The sequence below is a fragment of the Zootoca vivipara genome, chromosome Z1, assembly GCF_965207765.1.
Source record: "Zootoca vivipara chromosome Z1, rZooViv2.hap1.1, whole genome shotgun sequence".
NCBI lineage: Eukaryota > Metazoa > Chordata > Lepidosauria > Squamata > Lacertidae > Zootoca > Zootoca vivipara.
Window position 1 is genome coordinate 52,102,625 of NC_142583.1, and position 18,033 is coordinate 52,120,657.

General features: G+C 42.3%; 1 protein-coding gene across 5 annotated transcripts in view; it reads right to left on the reverse strand.

Moving 5' to 3' along the window:
* Window positions 1–17,751, reverse strand: part of SGMS2 (sphingomyelin synthase 2) — a 35,593-nt gene extending 17,842 nt beyond the window's left edge. The window contains exons 1-2 of one of the 5 annotated variants that reach the window (XM_088660468.1): window positions 17,679–17,751; window positions 17,489–17,589 (exon numbers count right to left, since the gene is read on the reverse strand). The gene's annotated coding sequence lies outside the window, so the exon portion shown is untranslated. Of the gene's footprint in view, window positions 1–12,831; window positions 12,980–13,096; window positions 13,293–17,488; window positions 17,590–17,678 lie in introns of those variants that run through there. The other 4 variants (XM_088660467.1, XM_088660466.1, XM_035112886.3 and 1 more) reach the window with 4 other exon arrangements.
* Between the last annotated feature and the right edge of the window lie 282 nt (window positions 17,752–18,033).

Consider the following 18,033-nt stretch of genomic DNA (forward strand, 5'->3'; position numbering starts at 1 on the left):
AAATGTTATTTTGGAGCAGAACCTGGATCATCTGGGTGGTAAATTATGGATAAACCAATGCTGGTGATCTGGGGAGCATATAAATTGAATAATATGCTGGGGACAATTTGGATGGGAAAATAATTGGGTTTCTTAGGCAAAATTTTAATTTTAATAATTATTTCTAACATTTGCACACAAACGAGCATATGCAACTCTGTGTCCTCAGCATGGTTGTGTCTATCCTTTTTGCTGATGCATAACTGGTCACCCTGCTGGTATGCCCTTTACCTATACAGTGGACCTTTGTTCTTAACTTGTTTTTGTTGCAATATTATGTCTTCATTCAAAGCTGCTAGACTTTCTGTATTCATGCATGCCTGATAATAGAAGACCAACTGAAGTGTCAAGTAAGGCATGGGCACTAATTAGAAAACGTAACTCTCTTCAGCATTAAGAGGTCACTGTTGATACTACTGCAAGTATAAGAGACAAATGTGAAACATAATTCAGTTAAGACTGGCTGCTATCTGGCTCCTCCTTTCCCACAAATGTCTCATGGGGTCATTCCACTTGGTCATGATTCATAACAGCAACTATGCAACATTACATAACCCCATTTAGGTATCGATTCTATTTTTCCTCTTCCATCCCCACCCATTTCTTTTTGCACTGCTTCTGTTAGGCAGTATAGCTGTACTGAAGCCGCCTTCAGTGCACTGGCAGATAAGTAATATATAAATGCAATAAATAAACCAGTTCAGGCATGAAATATTCATCAATTTTAAAAAGCAACAACTAATGAGCAACTAGTTTTAGCACTGCAAAAATTGCCAGCACAGACATGTCCCACATTTATATAAAGCATTTTCCCTTCATCTTTCTACCCAAGGTGATCTCCATAGCAAAGATGTCACTAAAGGCCAGGATAGTTTAGACCTCTGATGAGTTTTAGGTTGTGAGTTTGCTAGTGTAACATTGGTGGCACTTGTTCCTGTGTGTACTTGCCTTATACCCAGATAATGTATTGCTTTTATCTTTTTAAAGTAGAAAGTGGGAGGGGAAAAAAATATCACAATTTGATAATGCATACCACATGCTTCTTAACACCTCTAGCAGGTCAGTGCCTACAGTCAAATATTGGCACTTTTGCAACAGTCAAGTTATGTAGCCACAGCAATGACCACAGGAGCTAGGAGGAGTGCAGAGAGAAGAAATGCCAAGGTGCATCTGCATTAGCGAAACCAGAAGCCTTCATCTGCCCCAACTGCAATAAAACATCTCTCTTGTGTATTGGTCTCTACACCCACAGCAGGCGATGTAACTCTCCAATGGTTTGCCTTTACTCCTGATGGCACACTCTTCCATAGTCTCTTCAGACAGACAAATGCCAAAAACAACAAAAAGGTGAGCAGTCAACAGAAGGTGATATTCTTTGCCACTGACATCATTCCAAATATTTCTACCATCATATAATCAAAGAGGAATGTATTTCCTTTAGGGTGAGGAGAAAGAAGAAAAGAAACTAAGTATACTTATTAAAAGAGGATTCAACAGGCTGCACAGCAGAATCTCAGAAAGTCCAAAAAGCTTAAAAGGGAAACATCCTATTTTTCCTTCTGACCTGACTATTGAAGATGTCCTTTGATCCAAATCGTAGGTACAATACAATGTCCCAAGTGACACTTTGAACTGCCATCACGACCAGTTCATGCTCAACAGTTTTACATAATGGCTGGGCTATACATGTACTCAAAGATTCTGAGGCAACTCAGAGCAAAGTTGGAGCTGTTTATGATGTAATCGTAATTCAGATGTGTAAAAATTCCTATTCAGAACTTTTGCTGAGCAGAGATTTGGCAGGTGGTAAGTTTCATCAGAAGTCTTACATTTCAGATTCTTTCTCACGTTAGTCAATGTTTCATTTTAATGGTCTGTTAGTAATGATGTTTTCCATCAATATGTTTTCAACTATAGTATCAACTATGTGAAATAAATACTTTGCTTCCCATTGATCCCCTTAGCTTTTTCCTTGAACACTTCACAGCAATATTTCACAAAATGAGCTTTCTCGCTGTCAGCCTCTAAAAAAACCCAGGGGTAAGTGCTCCTAGATCAAGTTACTTTTTCCTCAGCCAAACCTATTTCATAAAGTTGCTAGGACACTGGAATTCCACTCAGTTTCTTGTAGGAAGGATAAGATCCAATGTATGAAATAGAAAATTGCCACATGCTTTGCATATAGAAGATTCAAGGTTCTATTTCTAACATCTCTATACAGGGCTGGGAAAGAATGCTGTTCAAAATGCTGTGGTTAAAATCTAAATGATGGTTTGTTTAAATTAAGCTAACTTCAAACTGTGGTTTATGAAGTTGCCTTGTTTCAAACAAACCACAGTCAAAATTAACCACAAGTTAGGAGTCAGATGTAATGCTAAACTGCTAAATGAAAGCTTCCAATCACTTCATTGCAGTCACACTGGAAGAGGAGAGGGGGTTAGAAAGCCCTGGAATTTAAGGATCATCTAGGTTCATACAAGGGAGAAATGTGCTAAGAGGAAGGCACGATTGGCAAATCCACACCGTGATCAACTCCCGCCCGGAAACCAATGTCCCCACTGTGGAAGGACGTGTGGATTCAGAATTGGTCTCCGCAGTCACTTACGGACCCATTGTTAAAACCGTGTTAATGGAAGGCAATCTTACTCGGATATGAGTGGTCGCCAAAGAAGATAGTCCCAGACAGCAGTGCCCACCACCTGCTAGCCATGATCATTCTAACTGGAAGTACCAGGGATTTCATGAAGATTTTATGCCTTCCAAGTATGTGCTCTATCACAAGAGCTATGGCACTTGACCTACTAGTTCCCATTTATGTGAAGAATGTTACCAAAAACCCTTCCTTGAAGCATTGGCCATACAACACTAGTGAGAAAAGGTTTCAGCAATTGGTGCACAGCAAACAGTACTGTATCAGGACTTCATATATAATTTATTATAGCCAGCCTCTTATTTTCTGCTGTTGGCCCACTGAAGTTGGGATGGGCGGCTTTTTATAACACCAAAATGGTCCCAACCGCCACAGCTAGACCACTGTACATACCAGCACAAATAAAGGTGTACATGATACTCATTTGACAGTCTGGCTTTACCCAAAAAAGTCTAAGTTAAAGAGGTTTCTATTGACACAGTTAAAAAACTCTCACTGAAAGATGTTATATTATGTGTCATAGTTGCCTTTGACTGGACTTAACCATTCAGGGGTCCTTTACATTTTACCATAGTAACTGGCACATTAACACTATTATTCACCAGTAAAATGATTGCAACATACATCAGTGAGGTCCCAGTTATTCAGAAGCAACATTAGACAATCCTAACCCATTTATCTCTATAAATGAGAATCAGTATCACTTGCCTGACAGAAAAATAGACAACTGTGATCTAGCTGCTTTCTGAAATTATTAGCAACTACATTTTTTAAAAAAGTAAATTTGTAATTCCCTCATTATCATAGAAAGGAACATCAAAAGGCCAGTCAGTATATTAGAAAGGCATTTCATGATGAGAAAGAGGCATGTCCTGGGCCACAACTCTTGTCAGTTTTGCTGGATTTTTAAACAACTGTTTCAGCCCTATTGCTGCTAGATAGCTATATCTAAGATAGCAGTTTAAAAAATAAATAAATCAGTCTTTCAAAAACAAAGCACAGGCTAAAATTGTGGATTGGCACATGTCCAAATGATTCTAGATGCCATGGCTGGCTTTCATACAGGCATGCATACAACCAGAGTACTAAAGCAGAAAACAATCTCAAATAATGCTGCGTAATTATGGGCTGGTGTTTAAATAGAGATACAGGAGAAAAGGAACTGTGGATGAAGAACTTTGACCCACTATAACATTTATAATATGCTATTGTCACCATAATACAGAAACAATGTATTTTCCCCAGCTTAATTAAAGACACTCTGCATATGGAAGCAGGATGCCATCTACAAGCTAGCTAGATGAGTATGTGTAATTAACTGCGGTGTGTAAGCCTGTTTGCCCCACTGCTAGAACACCCTTCATCCGCAACAAAACAGAACAGAGGAGGGTGTTCTGCAAGGTCAAGGTCTTGCTGCTTGTCTGCTCTGCCCCAGGGCTGGGGAAGATAAGTGAGAATGCTGCACGCCAGAAAGCCTTCCTTTCACCAAGAGGCACATTCCAGTGGTGATGCTGCCACTTATGCTTTCTGCCACCTGAGGCAGATACTTCGCCCTGCCTCATGGGTGAGCTGGCTCTGATGACAGAACATACCTATATAAAAATGCAGCACAAGTAAAAGGTAAAGGGACCCCTGACCATTAAGTCCAGTCGTGACCAACTCTGGGGTTGCGGCGCTCATCTCGTGTTATTGGCCGAGGGAGCCAGCGTACAGCTTCCAGGTCATGTGGCCAGCATGACAAAGCCGCTTCTGGCAAACCAGAGCAGCACACGTAAACGCTGTTTACCTTCCCGCTGTCTACTTATCTACTTGCACTTTGACATGCTTTCAAACTGCTAGGTTGGCAGGAGCTGGGACCGAGTAACGGGAGCTCACCCCGTCGCGGAGATTCAAACCTCTGACCTTCTGATCGGCAAGCCCTAGGCTCTGTGGTTTAACCCACAGCGCCACAAGTATATAGCATCTAAACATTCTCATGAACTTTAAAAATATAATACGGTCAACAAAATCGCTTACATAAAGATTCACACTACCCAAATTGAAATACACAACATCCACATCCACAACCACTCAGCAATCAGACTCTCCTTACAACACAATATTGCTCTACCACTCAATTCTCACTTTACTGAAAATGCTCAAAACATTTTATTTTATTGGCTGTGTTCAAGCATCACACTAAACTATATTTTTAGTTTGACACAAATAAGCCCAGTTGAACCTCAGGCTCACAATCTACTTACCCTCTTTGGTGCAGTTGTGAGGAGTTTGGAGGTTTCTGCTTACCCAGTTTCTTGTGAACTGGCTAAGTGTGGTTAATGTTAACTATAATTTCTCTTAAATAAGTTAATATTAACCAGATGACACAACAAGCTATATTTAAAGAAAAACAGAAGCATAAGTTTCCAAACTCATCTCCAATGCCACACAAAAAGGGGTGAGGTATGAATCTGAAACTCATTCACAACAAACAATAGTTTGTTTATTTATATTTGTATCTCAGCTTTCTTCTAAAAAGCGCACAAAAGGGCATACATGGTTCTCCGTATCTTCAATTTATCCTCACAACAATCCTGTAATAGTAGGCTGAGATACAGTTTCCCCTAGGTCACCTGGTCTCTCAGGTCCTAGTACAACACTCTAACAACTACACCACAGTGATACTGATAGCAAAGCATATTAATGTTTATGATGAAGCCTGAGGTTCTACCTCCACTATTTGAGGCACTATACCTCTGAGTAGCTGTTGTCGGGAGTTGCAGGTGAGAGTGCTGTTGAGCTCTGTTTCTGTTTCTGGGCATCTGCCCAAGGGCATCTGTTTGGCCAATGTGAGAGAAGACTGCTGAATGAGACGGGCATTTGGCCTGATCCAGCAGGCTAGAGGAGGATGAACCACAATTACTGACAACATCCAAAGAGACTAAGCAAACTTAGATTTAATGACAAGAAATTGAAACATTATTTCCTCAGTCAAGACTTACTTCTAAACCTAGGGAAGCTCACTTAACAAACAGTCCAATACTGATTAAGCCTATTTGTTATGATCCACAGCTGACATAATAAAAAGCATCTAAGAATAAGACTGTTGGCCTCATGAAACCACCTCAGGCTGCACTACAGCAAAACAAATAGGGGTAATCTACAGGACTACAAGTTAAGAATACTGATCTGAAAATATAGCCATCTTGAAAAAATGGATTTCACTAATTCAAATTATTGTTCCTTGGGGGAAAATGTTTTCTCTGTCCAACAACATCTTGCCAAATAAACCCATTTCCCCCCTGTGATTTCTTCCATATCCCCCCCACTTCATATTGTTGCAAGGCAACCCAATCTCTGAGCAGTGCGAGATTCTAGAAGTACCAGGCATGCTTACCAGGCTCTGTGTTTCCTTTTGAAACAAAGAGACACAGTGGAGACTTTGGTGTCTTTATGATACGGTATATGATTTACCGTATTTACACATGTATACAACCTGGACCTAGATATAGAGAGGGCAGAGAATTCACACCCCAAGAGGGTCTTGTTCCTCCTATTGCTGCAGCATTGGAGTCCAAGAGACCTCAAACATCAAGTCTGATCTTCTCTGCAGCATAAAACAGACTGCCCGCATCATGCTCTGCGGTCCCTCCAGCTTGCAAAAGGGACACTTTTTCAGTTCACTTACCTCACCTCCCACTGCAATTTTGCCCCTCCCTCCTAAAACTCTTGCCTTTTTTTTTGCTAACTTTCTCATCTCATGAAGATTTCCCATTTTCTCTTTGACCTAGAGAGTCTCTGTTAATGGCCTTCTTAAAGACTCAACCATTCCAGTGATTATTTCTTGATGGTTCTCTTGCCAGGCTGTTTCCTGGACGCAGAAAAACTGGTTTCAACTCCAGCCCCCACTAGACCTTGGAATATGGGGGTGGCTTAAATTCTAACCCTTTACTGCATCCAGATATTTTAGGATAGTATTGCCTAGCCACAAACTTATAACACTGTTGAAGGCTTTTCTGTCTATTATATTTAAGATTAAAGGTAAAGGTACCCCTGACCCTTAGGTCCAGTCACGGATGACTCTGGGGTTGCATGCTCATAGGTCGAGGGAGCTGGCGTTTGTCCGCAGACAGATTCCGGGTCATGTGGCCAGCATGACTAAGCCGCTTCTGGTGAACCAGAACACAATAATTGTTTTAACATGTATGCAAGTCCTCAGCAGATGTGTCATTCACATTCATCTACGATTTCCTCAAAGGTATTGTGAAGTGCATGGATCTCCATGCTTGGATGAACAGCCATGGACAGTATAATTATTACTTTATTATACTATATACTTTATCTGAACCAAAGTTTATTAGCTAACCCACACCTTGACCTTTCTTACTAGTCTTCTGTTACAGTCCCTTAACTATGTTCACCTCTGTTCTGTATGTGTCTAACATACAGTATTTCCATATAATTTTACTATGATTTCAGAAAACTGACATTCCCCAGGTTTTGTATAAAGAGAAAGACGGAGAGTCCTTTACACTGGCACCAAATCACTTTTATCTTCTGTCTAGTACCTACTGACATATAATATATACTAGCCACAGCAATGTGCATTCCAAAACATTACCTACCATTAAAAAACTTGAAATAAATAGCCAAGAAGTGTGTGCTATAATAGACCTTGTAATTTTGAACAAATAAAAAAGTATGGGTAGTTCACCTAAATTAAGGAGTTTTTTAAATTAAAAAATGACTATGTACGGAACAGCTGAACTTGAAAACAAAAATTCTATAGCAATAACTGCTACCATGCACTTTTCTCCAACACGTTAGTGCCTTCATTCAGGCAGCATAGGTTATGCAGTATGATGCCACATATCCATAGCTGCCAAGTCTCCCGTTTTTTGTGGGGAAACCCCGGATTTCAATCCGTTTCCTGCTGTTATCCCGAATAGCAAAAAATCCCGTAAATCCCCCAATTTCCTGCCTGCCAGGGAGGCTCCTTCTGCACATGTCTGGACATGCACAGAACCGATTTCGGGTGCCGCTCTGCCCATTATCTGGGCACCAGAAATCGGGCAGCACCGACACCGGAAGTTGCTTCTACGCATGTCCAGACATGCATAAAAGCGACTTCCGGTGCCGCGCCGCTGCTGATCCCGGATTTTTCAACGGGAGACTTGGCAGCTATGTACATATCTATGCAGTCATTAACCACTCTTGCATGTAAAGATAAGCTATTAACCATGGTTTACCATGAATGAGCAGCTATTGAACTGTTCCCACCCTTTGTGCTGTGATGGGAAGAAACAAAACCAGTGTGTTGGCACATGTTAAGCAAATTATCTGTTCGGTTTTTTCCTCCCAGTTTTTCTGAACAGGATAACCATAGTATACACATTAACCAAGAAACATGTGTTTTAGTACCGTGTTTCTCATATTGTAAGATACGTCTTATATTTATTTTTTCCTCAAAAAAACACACTATGGCTTATTTTCAAGGGATGTCTTATTTTTTTCCTCCTCCTCCTGCCGCGGCCAGCATTGCTGCTGCCCCTATCACTATGTCTTATTTTCGGGGTATGGCTTATATTCCTTGAATGCTTAAAAATCCTGCTATGGCTTATTTTATGGGTATGTCTTAAAATATGAGAAACAGGGTATCTTACAATCCAAGTGTTATTTTTTCCCAGAAAACTGGAAAAATGTGAAAAATAGCAAGATGGTACAACTTACATTTTCAAAAGCCAAATATTTTACATAGGTCAGATGTAAATCCAACTGATTTCAATTGGAATATACTTTCAAATAAGATGGACTGCAGTGTAGCTCAATCCTATACATGGGAATAAGTCCCATAAGGTTGAATGGGCCTTACTCCTAAATGTATACAATGGTACCTTGGTTCACAAACTTAATCCATTCTGGAAGTCCGTTCTTAAACCAAAGTGTTCTTAAAGCAAAGTGTGCTTTCCCATAGCAGCAGGGGACTCAATTTACACTCAACAGGAAGTGCAACATGTTCTGCTTCCAAGGCAAACTTCACAAACCGAAACACGTACTTCCGGGTGTGCAGCGTTCTTAATCCAAGTTGTTCATAAACTAAACTGTTCTTAAACCAAGGTACCACTGAATAGGACTGCTGCCTTCTTAGTAGTCACACTCTCCCTATGGAATGCCATCCTATCAGATGTCAAGGAAATAAACAGCTATCTGACTTTTAGAAGAAATCTGAAGGCAGCCATGTACAGGTATAGGGAAGTTTTTAATGTTTGATGTCTGTGTTTTAAGTTGTTGGAAGCCGCTCAGTCAGATGGGTGGAATAATAATAATAATAATAATAATAATAATAATAATAATAATATTGCTATTATTTTATTACCACCAGCCCAATCCTATGCATATTTACTCAAAAGCAAATCTCAGCAAGGTCAATGGCCCTGACTTTGCCCAAGTTTCAGCTCATAGCGGAGCAGGAATAGCCAGTATAGTTAAACAGTTCTCTGAGCAGATGCACATCTGAGGAAACAGTAGTTCATCTGTCTTGCAGAAACTTTCCCATCAATGCCTGTTTTAGTTCCTAAATAAATCTCGCAGCATCTGCTGGGACAGTACTGTCTGTGATTCTTAATGCCCTTTGGAATAATCTGGGACAGTAGTGCCCATGGTACAATAAGCTTCCTAACAGGCTGAGATCTGCAAAGACAGCAATGTCTCTGTTAAGAGCCATTCTTCCAGCATCTGCTTGGCATATAGCTGTTCTGTCTCCATATTAAAATGAAGTGTTATGGTACCTGCATTTATATAGTACTAAAAATATTGTGTAAAAACTATCCTACCTAAATGCAAATTAGACAAGCTAATACTTACCATAAATATTTTGCAAATAAAACAAATTAAATAAAAAAATAATAGCCTATAAAAATATAATTCGTAAGCTAAAGTAAATCATAGAAAAGGGAAAGTCCACATACATTCAATCCTGTAGACAAGCAAAGTCCATTAATATACATCCCTTTGTAACATAGATTGCAAACATGCAGAGGACACCAATAGACACAAGTTGGCAAAGGTGGTTTTCTGCTCACATTCTTTTTGAGCAGTTGGTGATGGCAGCCCTAGAATATTAAAGTGTCTACTTGGCTGCAGTCTTCAAACCACTTACTCCAGAGTACTCCCATTTTTGTAAATATGATTATTTTCAGTGGCTACAGCCATTAAGGGCTGCTTCTCATGTTACAATTTCATATACACAAACTGATCCTTGTTTTGCAATGTGAAAATGGATGTAGTTGTGCTCTTTTTTCACCCAATACAGAAATTGAATCAAAATCAAGGAGTGTATTGTAAGGAGAAGGGAATGAGAGGCAAACACCTACATGGCAATTCTTAAACTAGAAGATGCATGCTGTTCCATAAAACAACCTTGACTGTAGATGGAACTGGGGTCTTAATATTTATGTACAGAAAAAGAGGCCCTAAAGCTAGCAATCATTGCCGTAATAAACTTTGTATAAACGTAACAGTTACTAAAAATGTAAACCAAGATTCTCAACTGTTTTATGCTTCAAGATACCTCCCTAAGGAAATAACCACAGTTAAAAAATGGCTTAGAGTTCAAATTATATCCTATGTATTATGAAGTATGCAAACTATCATGCTCTCCTCTTTCAAGATTTAACTATAGATATACTTGTGTTTTGATTAATAGGATGAAATATGTTGAAAAGAAATGCTTGTTAGATATCTGCTTTCTTAATTTTGTTCAAATATTAATATAATTATGTTAATGGACGACAAACATGCAGTTTCCAATTTTCTACTATAGTTAAGAATCCAGAAAACATTGAGTTGGATGCAGAAAGTTTCTTCTGCTCACATTATTATAAACTCAAAGATGTTCTGTTACTTGCTCAAGCTTGAGAGAAACCTACCTATTGTAGCCCTAAATGAATGCTTGGAAAAGCATTTGTGGAGAAGTGCTAGTAGCTAATTGATTTTTGCTCATGGTTCTTTGGGTGGAAATTACTACATGCAACAGTTTCGCGTGATATACATATAATCTGAAGGAAGTGAGAGATTTCAATATATGGCAATTAAAAGTTTAAACCCCAAATGATGTATAATGATGAAAAGTGTTGATTAAGAATACGTAAGTTGAAGAGTTGCAAAAATCTTTCAAGTGCTCAAGGGATTATAGACTGGAATACAAAGCAAAACAATCAAAGTATAATTGGGATTCTTATGATATTGATATTCTAATTTATTTAAATGCAATTTGTGAACTGATCATAAAGACTTTTATGGTCAGAGAGAGACTGATTTCTCAGACTGATTCAAGAATGTGGTAGGCAGGAGTGTACTTTCAATGCTTGAAAGAAAGAGGAAAGTCTTCTGGGAACAGACTGATAACTGTAAACTAATCAAAGTAGCAGGTCACATATCTGCTAGTTATAGATTGTCTTCTTTTCCTGCCTAGTCTTCCTCATTCAGTAGCTATGTGTAATCCTCCAAACATTACAGAGATTACTCAGGATTGAATGGCTTTGGGTTGCAACCAGATGTAAGCTTCCTTAAAAAGTAATACACCTGAATACTAAATTTGTTTACTTTAAAGACAGGCCTACTGTTGTCAATATCCTCACTTCCAAACAAGATTTAGACTTAAAATCTATATCTAAAAATCTGCTATCTCTACACCATATCCCTCAAGCAAAATACTCAAGAATACAAGTACAATTTGCAAACATTTGTGCTTACAATACCCACTACACAGCTGACAGAAACACTATGAGGCCTCTTTTTTTAGGGGGAGGAGACAAGACTTTTTACATCCATGAAGCAGATTTACAAAACAATCTTACTAAGCAAAACAATGGGAATATGGAAAACACTGTGTTTTGTTTGCAAGCTGAATTTTTTTGTTTTAAAATAATAATGGGAGCCAGGCTCAATCATGCTTAGCATAAACCCATTAAATTCAATGAAACTTCATTTGGACACAACAACATTAGGGAGCAAGGTAAACTCCTCCAACCCCTGGTTGGATTTACAGAGCAGTAGGCTCACAACTACATTGCAGCCCTGCTATGCATGGTAGTTGAGGTGGAAGGTGGACCACAACACTGACCTGGACCTGGTACAGCAATCAGATCCAAATTGCACGCAACACTGTCACACAGATGCAGGGCCAGCTCTGGATCCAACAGATCCAAGGCTGGCTCAGCCCTGCCCCTGAAATATCACATTCAGCAGACAGAAGTGGGGAAGCTCCACTCCAGCAGAGTGATGCACAGGTGACAACAGCGACTGAGAGAGGTACACCTCCACCCAATTAAACGCCCCCAGCCTTACATAAAGAGGATTCAAATTGTTCTGCCCCTATTCTATGCAAGATTGAGCCTGAATCCAGCCCAAACTGCATTTCATACAGTAGTGGTCTAACCTCTGCTTTTAGATAATAATCTATGTAGTATAACAATGTTATGTGTAGAAGCAACCTTACCATTAAAAAAACCCCACATCATTCCAAAGTCTCTAAAAATCTATTCAAGATAAACTGAATTACAGAACATTTCTACACATTTCTAATAAAGCACAGTCAAAACTAGTGAGGCACAAGCATCACCAAGTTCAAAACTACTTCTATGTAACTGTGACGTGCTAAAGAAAAGTTTGCCTGCATTTGACATTTTCACAATACTGTACATGTATTTTATGGCAATGAAATTGAGCCAGAAATGTTTTGTCAGTTTGTTTAATATTTACAACAATCTTATACAGTCAACTTTTATGCAACTCCCCAGAAACATCCTTCTGCTTTGGAAGCAACCTGCACTACCCTGGGAGTAAGTCCAATTGAACTCAGTGGGATTTACTGGTGAACTGACATGCAAAGGACTGTCCTATTAAAAACTGAAGTCAAGCAGATAGAAAAATAAAAAGGTTTTGGTGGAGATAAAGACATTTCGGAAGCAATATAGTGTAAAGCATTTTAAGAAAAAGCAGTAGGCTATTGGGCTAGTTTCATTCACATATTTGGCACCACAAACCTCCCCCCCACCCCCACCAGATTTTTCTTTTTGGGGGGAGCGCCATGGAGTTTTCGTTCCTTCCTATATAGTATACACAACTAACCCCTTGGCTGACCCACCAGCTCTTGAACTTACCTACGTATTTGGAGACGGGGAAAGCCTCCAAACTAGTTCTGCGTTCCAGCACTCAGCAGGAAAGTCTCCTGCATAGCCTCCAACCAAGCTCCTTGGCATTTGCAGTTCCTTCTGGCCAGAACTAGAGGCAGGCACTCCCACCACTGGTCTAGGAGCCGCAAGAAGAAACAGCTAGAAGAAAGTTTCATTTTCCCTTGCAGGCAGCTCCCCCCTCCCTTCTTCTTTTTATTTAATCCCAGCCTCTTTACGCGAATGCCATACGCACCGTTACCTCGGCAGTGCAACAGCTGGAGAGGTTTCCTCTACGCGAGGGCGGCTCCTGGGAGATGGAGCCCCGAGGCAGGCTGGACTGGCGGGGCCGTGGCTGCTTCTGGAGGCGCCGCTGTGTTTACAGCCAGTTTCATGCTCTTCGCTCGTCCCCTCCCTCTCCCTGCCTCCCTGCCACTGCCTCGCCTGACATCATTCATTCTCTTACATTCACACACACGCCCACTCCATTTCCAAACAGTGAGTCAGCCTAGCCCTGCTCCTATGCGAAGAAGGCTGGGCTGGAAAAACCGGTTGAGACCTCTAGAGGAAGGGAAATAAAAATAAAATGAGGGGAAAGAGGGGAAAAAAACGAGCGGGGTGAGAAGCCCTGCTCCAGTCTGTCACTAAAGGTGGAGATAGGAGGGATCTGCCACAGAGATCAAGGCACGGCTTGGTGCATACACTGAATTCGCGTTGCAATTAAGAGAATGGAGAGAGTTGGGGAGCAGATTCTGCAAGGAAACGAGCCAGCTCCTGTTTGGATAATCCTGCTCCTGATCTTCAGGCTACCTTAAACCGTTCTTCAAAAGAAGGAACTCCCTTTAGGATCAAACATGGGCAGAATCCGATCGTTCTAACTGCTGCTGCTCTTTTCAGCGTTTCAAGGATCCTCTTTCTTGGTTTCTTATGCCTCCGTGGTGCATTTTTCATATCAAGTCCTTCAAACTCTCCCCACCCACCCCAAACATAAGAGCCAACTCCTAGGGACCGACGTCCCTTCGTTGCCCACGGTCCCCTCTAAAATATTTGAAACCCCCCCCCCCCAAGTTGATAGGCATTGCCATTCAAATAGTGTGTGCACGTGGCATCATGTGATCAATTATGCAGGGTGGGGCTTACCTGCCCCCCCCATATTTTATTCAAGTTGCCACCCCTGCCCAGAAATGGGCTTGGCCAACTGCCAGCAATTTAGCTGAAGGGTTAAAGACAGTGACTTTGAAAGGCCACCCAGCCTTCAAGTAAGAGAGCTCACTGACCAACCTGCACTAAATTAGTTGAGGTTTCCCAGACCGTCATGTATCCAGAGAGCAAAGTACAAGTTACAGCAGTGATGCTTGAAGTTACTTAATTGGAAATAAACCAAGGCTAGAATCCGTAGGCATGCTCAGGTTGCCATTCTAATTCGACTTGCCTGGGAGCTGTAGTTGGGAGCTGTAGTTGGAATCCTGGGAGCTGTAGTTGGTTAACAGTGGCAAGAGTTGTCAGCAGACACACATACCGTAGAATCATAGAGGGCCATCGAGCCCAACCCCCTGCCAAGCAGGAAACAACATCAAAGCATTCTTGACAGATGGCTGTCAAGCCTCTGCTTAAAGACCTCCAAAGAAGGAGACTCCACCACACTCCTTGGCAGCAAATTCCACTGTCGAACAAGCTCTTACTGTCAGGAAATTCTTCCTAATGTTTAGGTGCAATCTTCTTTCTTGTAGCTTGAATCCATTACTCCGTGTCCGCTTCTCTGGAGCAGCAGAAAACAACCTTTCACCCTCTTCTGTAGGCATTGCGCACGCGGATGAAACAGCCTTTCTCCATAACTGCTGAACTGTAATGTAACAAATTTGGCCACAACATTCCATGCCCATCAGGGAGGGATCTGGCATAATTTCCCCCCCAAAAAACCACACCTTTCACACCTAAAATAATGATTAAACACAAAAAGTGGTGCCCAAATTAGACGTCACCACCAGAAGCTCTGAAGACTCCAGCAGCTGCGCTGCCAGATGACACCACAAAATTCCACAGCAACCAACTGAAAACAGTCCTTTTGCAGCAACAAGGCCCAGCTTTTTCAATGGGCTGCAGCATTGCCAAGGAAAAATAAACAGAATAGGGCCTTTCACGGGGGGGGGGGGGGGAACACAGGGATAAGGCACAGCAAAGGGAGGGGGAAAACACATAGCCATTGGGGGGGGGAGGACCCTGAGTCAGCCAAAGCAGTGGGGGGTGGGTTGGGACAGGGAAAAATGAGTAGGCCGACCACCAGAACGGCCATTCCACCTCCAAAGCCTCTCCCGGCAGCTGCATTAATAAATGCCTGGCAGCATTAGGCAGTCGTTCATCATTTCCCCTAACACGCACGAGGGGTTTTTGTTTTTTAATTTAGTGGCCGTTGTGTCACATGCGAGGCTACGGCGGCCATTTTAAGTAAGGGCAGTCGTGCCCCTTTTAACCTAGGCTTTATAGTTTATACCAGGCATCCCCAAACTGCGGCCCTCCAGATGTTTTGGCCTACAACTCACATAATCCCTAGCTAACAGAACCAGTGGTCAGGGATGATGGGAATTGTAGTCCAAAACATCTGGAGGGCTGAAGTTTGGGGGTGCCTGGTTTATACTATGACTGATTGCCAGCCTCTGTGTTTTTTTAAAAAAACCACAACCATGCACTTTCTCTCCCCAGTTTAAGTCCTCAAACCAACACCACATCTTACATTCAAAACACCTACTCCAAAATTAGAAAATCCAAATAACCAAAACAAACTAACAAACTAACCACAATGTATGGAGATACAAGGGGGAGGGTACAACACTCCCCAGGGACAACAGAGAGCTCAGACAAAAGTAAATACTGGGAAATAGAACCCAGAAACTGACAGTTCCTTCTCCAAGGTTGTGGGTCAATGTAGGAAGATGTAGGAAGGGGCCAACACTCCCCAGGGACAACAGAGGGCTCAGACAAAAGTGCATGCTGGGAAATACAGTAGAACCAAAAAGCTGACAGTTCCTTCTCCAAGGGTGGGGGCCAAGGTATGGAGAAACAGGGGGAGGGGCCAACACTCCCCGGAGACGGGGTGGGGGAGGAGGGGGCTTGATAGCTCATGAGTCAGGACAGGGTGGGGCCAGTCACAGGGATGTGCCGAAGGGGTGGGGGGAGAAGGGGACTTCATAGCTCATGGGTCGGGACAGAGTGGGGCCAGTCACAGGGATGTGCCGCGGGGGTGGGGGGGAAAGGGGGGTTGATAACTCATGGGTCGGGACAGGGTGGGGGCAGTCACAGGGATGAACCAGGGGGTGGAGGGAGGAGGGGGCAGGATAAGTCATGTGGGGGGAATCACAGGAAAGAACCACAGCAATGCGTGACCGGGCCAGCTAGTCCTTTTATATATTTGAACATGGCTATCCAGGTGGCGCTGTGGGCTAAACCACTGAGCCTAGGGCTTGCTGATCAGAAGGTCGGCAGTTCGAATCCCTGTGACGGGGTGAGCTCCCGTTGCTTGGTCCCAGCTCCTGCCAACCTAGCAGTTCGAAAGTACATCAAAAAAAATGCAAGTAGATAAATAGGAACCGCTATAGCGGGAAGGTAAACGGCGTTTCCATGTGCTGCTCTGGTTCGCCAGAAGCGGCTCTGTCATGCTGGCCACATGACCTGGAAGCTGCACGCCGGCTCCCTCGGCCAATAATGCGAGATGAGCGCGCAACCCCAGAGTCGGTCACAATTGAACCTAATGGTCAGGGGTCCCCTTTACCTATCATATTACCCCTTAACCTTCAGCCAGGGCCACTGCCTGGGAACTGGTCTCTGCTCCACATTCCCTCGCCCAGCTCTATTTCCAGTGGAAGGACAGCCAGGAACTGCCTTGCTCATCCAGCGGTGCTCTCAGGAAACCTCCAAGAGATCGGAAGGAATCCCGTAGTCTTCTGCCAAGTTCTGTCTATACGATTAAGAGTTGCTCACAAATCCTGGAGTACTGTACATTCCCCTCACGAAACTACAATTCCCAGAGTTCCTTAGGAAGAGGGGCTGACTGTTAAACCACTCTAAGAGTTGTAGTTCTTTGGAGGGGAAAGAAGCTGTGACTTTTTTAAAAGCAGCATGAAACTGCTTTCAGTGCATAATGCAGATGAGGCCTAAGACTTACTTCAGAGTAGGCATAGATAGGACTGTGTTGTTACCTGGGAGTAAGCCCCATTGAGCAATGGAGCTTAATTCCAAGTTAGCAGGCCTAATATCAGACTGCACATGTATTAAGAGTCCTAGTAAGATATTTTCAACTCGATTATAGAGCAGGAGAAAAGATATTTACAGTACATAAGAATGTCATTTAAAAAAAAAAAATGAAATTAATCAGAACTAGTCCTGGGTCTTGACAGTAGCCTGATATGCAGACCAGTAGCAATTCATAAAGCTATTTCCACCACTTTTGTCTGCGCACCATGCAAAGTATCTTTGCCAAATGTTATTAAAGCCAGAGGAGCAAGGCTAGTGAAAAAACGGTGGCGACTTTACACAGAAAGGGGGGATGCGATTGCAACTGTAAAAATGTGACTGGGCAGGGCAGCGGAGGACCAACTGTATTACCTGTGAATGGATATACATTTGGCAATATTTCACAGGTAAAAATGTTCACCTGGCGGAAGCTGTGCACGGAACTTCAATTCTGCACGGCTGATGTTTACTAACAACCGGTGGTCCCACCAGAAGTATGTCTTCTGTACCAAGGGCCTAAACCTGGAAGGAAATAAGAACGTCATGCTTAGGTTTGAAAGCTTTGAGGTCAGGATATTATATAAATACCTGAGGTCAAGGGGAAATTTTACCTCAGAAAACTCCTACAAGCGGTGGTAGTCCTTGAGACAACAATGGCTGCCCCATTTTCCGCATGGGTTGGTAGGCCTAGCATTGAACAGCCAGTTTGGCAGTGCCTAGGAAGCCTGCCTTGCGGTTGCTTAGCAACGGTGACAAATTTACCTCAGCCCCTTCTCCCAGCCCAGCCCTTTGCCTGTGTGGCAGATGAGGAATGCTGGCGACAGCAGCGTTAAAGGGAAAGGGCTGCGAGGAGAGTGAGGAGAGGCTTGAATTAAGTGTGACCCATTTATCTGGAGTACATACATTATCCAGATGTAGTGGATAGGGGTGTACAGTATGGATACCCAAATTCCAAATTTCTGTCAC